Raw genomic sequence first — 2,986 nt, forward strand, 5'->3', positions numbered from 1 at the left:
ATGGGAACGAGATACGAAGATAGTAGACACCAAAGAAATAAAAATAATAAAGAAGCCTAAGAAATGTGATCCACGTAACCTGATATTAAAAATGGAGAATTTATTGCCTAAATTTTATTCGCACACAAGTAACATTGTTAATCAGTATATAACAAGAAAAAAATTGAAAGAATCTCTGAAAAGCGACGAATCGTTGATTCATATGGTTTTTTCTGAAAATTATGCTTACAAGTATGCCGAGGAAGTCCAGAGCATGCATTTTGGTGGCAGTCGTGGTCAAGTGTGCCTTCACACAGCGGTTGTTTATTTAAAGAAAGAGAAGCACACAACAGAAGCCCATTCTCTTTGCACAATTAGTGAGTGCACACGTCATGATGCAGCGGCCGTGTGGGCTCATTTAGACCACCTTATAAAATTTGTTACCAATAAATTACCAGAAGTGAATCGTATTCACATTTTGACTGATGGCCCGGCCCTTCTAGCCAGTACTACCTTATCATTGTTCGCTTTATTTGCTTTTGGGATATCAATTGTTTCCAAAATGATTTTATCTGTAATATCCTAAAATATATAAATAACATCGATTAATTCAAGTATTCTCGTTTGCGACAACCTTCAATAGTATGCCCTGGGGCCTTGCAATATCGGCACACTATAGGATTAGAGGGCCTAAACGCGGCAGATGTATTATTATTAGTGCCATGTTGTAAGGCTGATCGATTTTGTGGATATGATGAGTGAGATGGGCGGAATCGCGCCTGATTCTGAGTATTTGGAGTTTGCGCGTAATTAGTATTTCGTCGTGTCAAAGCATTGATAATCTTTTCTTCCGAAGTAGCGAAATTAATGGCGTCGTTCAAAGATTCAGGGTCACGGCATCGAACTACAGTAGACAATCTTGGATTTAGGCCGACTACAAACGTGTGTAACGCTCAGTCTTTCATAGCTGCGACGCGGCCTGCCAGTTCGTCCTTGTTCTTAGTAGGGATAGTTATATTAATTTCGGATAATAATTTTGACAAGCAAGACTCTATTCGTAATGCGAACTGGTTGACCGTTTCGTTGCCTAATTGACGACATTCTTATAAATCAGAAAGCAGCGCAGCATAGTGCTTTTTATCACCAAATTGAGATTTTAAGAAATCTTCAAGCTGGTGCCAATTCTCAAATTCTTTTACACAACAAGCCGTTTCTGCGCGTCCTTCTAATTGACTTACAATATATTTAAGTAAAATGTCCTGTTGGTTTTGAGTAGCAAGTTCTACCGCATTTCTACAATTATTTAAAAATGCACTTAATTTTTCGCGGTTACCATCAAATTTATTAATGAATTTTATTAGTATATTTAAACTAGCTGACCGGGCAAACGTCGTTTTGCCATGTATATCATTTATAATAAAAAATAAGGGTTGATCGTAGAGGGGTGAAAATTAGGGGTTGTATGTATTTTTTAATGCTGTATCATAAAAAAATAGAAATTAAAAATTTTGTCTAAAAAATAAAATAAAAATTTAGGGGTGGACTACCCCTAACATTTAGGGGGATGAAAAATAGATGTTGGCCGATTCTCATAGATACCAGATAAGCACAAAAAATTTCATCAAAATCGGTCAAGCCGTTTCGGAGGAGTATGGCAACGAAAACTGTGACACGAGAATTTTATATATTAGATCAACGTCTGTGGCTGACCTACTCTTAGGGTGAGATCTATAGTCCGCACTTGGACTTTGCTCAGACTTACCTTACGAAAAACTTTGCCTAGTGTACACTAAGGTTAAACTATGATTTCGTATTTATAGACATTTTAACGGTGAGATTAAGCTAAGCCCAAGCTAAGACAGCAAATGTCAAAATACAAATTGATGTTTCATTTCATGCAATACTTTGTTTATTATCCTTTAAAAAAGTAAACAATAAAAAATATTTAAACATCTAAAACGGTACACATATATCTTCAATTTATTGTTATTTATGTATTTATTTATTTTATTATTGCAATAACTAGAAATTTACGAGTAACCTTTAGAAAATGTATTAATTATTTAAAGATGACAATAATTTTGTTACGTAGAACGGATCGCATTGTTTTGACAACAGCAACAGAGCACTTGTATCAAATATCAACAATTGAAAATTTTGCCTAAAGTGTTGTATATGTTCGGAACGAATACAACCAAAATCCTTCCATCCTGTACGGTGAGAATGAATTCAAAAGAAGGAACCGTATTTTGAAACACACGGTATTAAATGTGATCCTGCCGCTGATCATTACAAACTTGCAACCTTATAACAACAGAGGATCGCCAAACCTACCGCAATTGCAAATACTTATTGCATTAAGGCATAAAAATGCAACTGGATGTTTTCAGGTAATATTGTGTTCATAAATATGTATGGTTTTTCGATTTGAATATTATACCTATGTATTCTCAAATGATTTTAAATAAATATGTTGAAGACATTTGTCTTCCGACTTTCAGAAACATAACATATATGTAACTAATAATAATTCATTGACATTACAGATGGTGTGTGGTGATCTGAACAGCATAAGCCAATCTACAGTCTGTTTAATTATATATTAAGTCTCTGCAGAGTTGAGTAAATTACTTCCTAGATTTGTAAATTTTCCAAGAAATATGAACACAGCCAAAACGAAGTTTGAAGAATTAGGAAGATCTAATACTCACCATGGCCTAAACAGTATAATCGGAGCTATTGACTGCTCAATAGACCCAAAGGTATCGCTCATTCTGAAGCATACAGAAATAAAAAAGGGTATTTTTCTGTAAATGTGCAAGCAATAATAGGGCCTGATATGGAAATATTTACTATAGTGACTAGGTGGCCTGGCAGTTCACACGACAGCGGGATATTTAGAAAATGCCTGTTTTAGTAGGTGACAGCGGTTATCCAGCACTTAACTTCATGTTAACATTACATAACATAACTTTTAAATCCAATGACAAGAGCTGACAATATTTAT

At 34.8% G+C, this 2,986-nt stretch overlaps 1 long non-coding RNA gene across 1 annotated transcript; it reads left to right on the forward strand.

Moving 5' to 3' along the window:
• Window positions 1–1,985: 1,985 nt before the first annotated feature.
• LOC125058232 lies at window positions 1,986–2,579 on the forward strand. The gene is made up of 2 exons (XR_007118346.1): window positions 1,986–2,369; window positions 2,526–2,579. It is a non-coding gene; the product is annotated as an uncharacterized LOC125058232 (long non-coding RNA).
• The last annotated feature ends 407 nt before the right edge of the window (window positions 2,580–2,986 follow it).

The sequence above is a fragment of the Pieris napi genome, chromosome 18 (genome assembly GCF_905475465.1).
Source record: "Pieris napi chromosome 18, ilPieNapi1.2, whole genome shotgun sequence".
Classification (NCBI taxonomy): Eukaryota; Metazoa; Arthropoda; class Insecta; order Lepidoptera; family Pieridae; genus Pieris; species Pieris napi.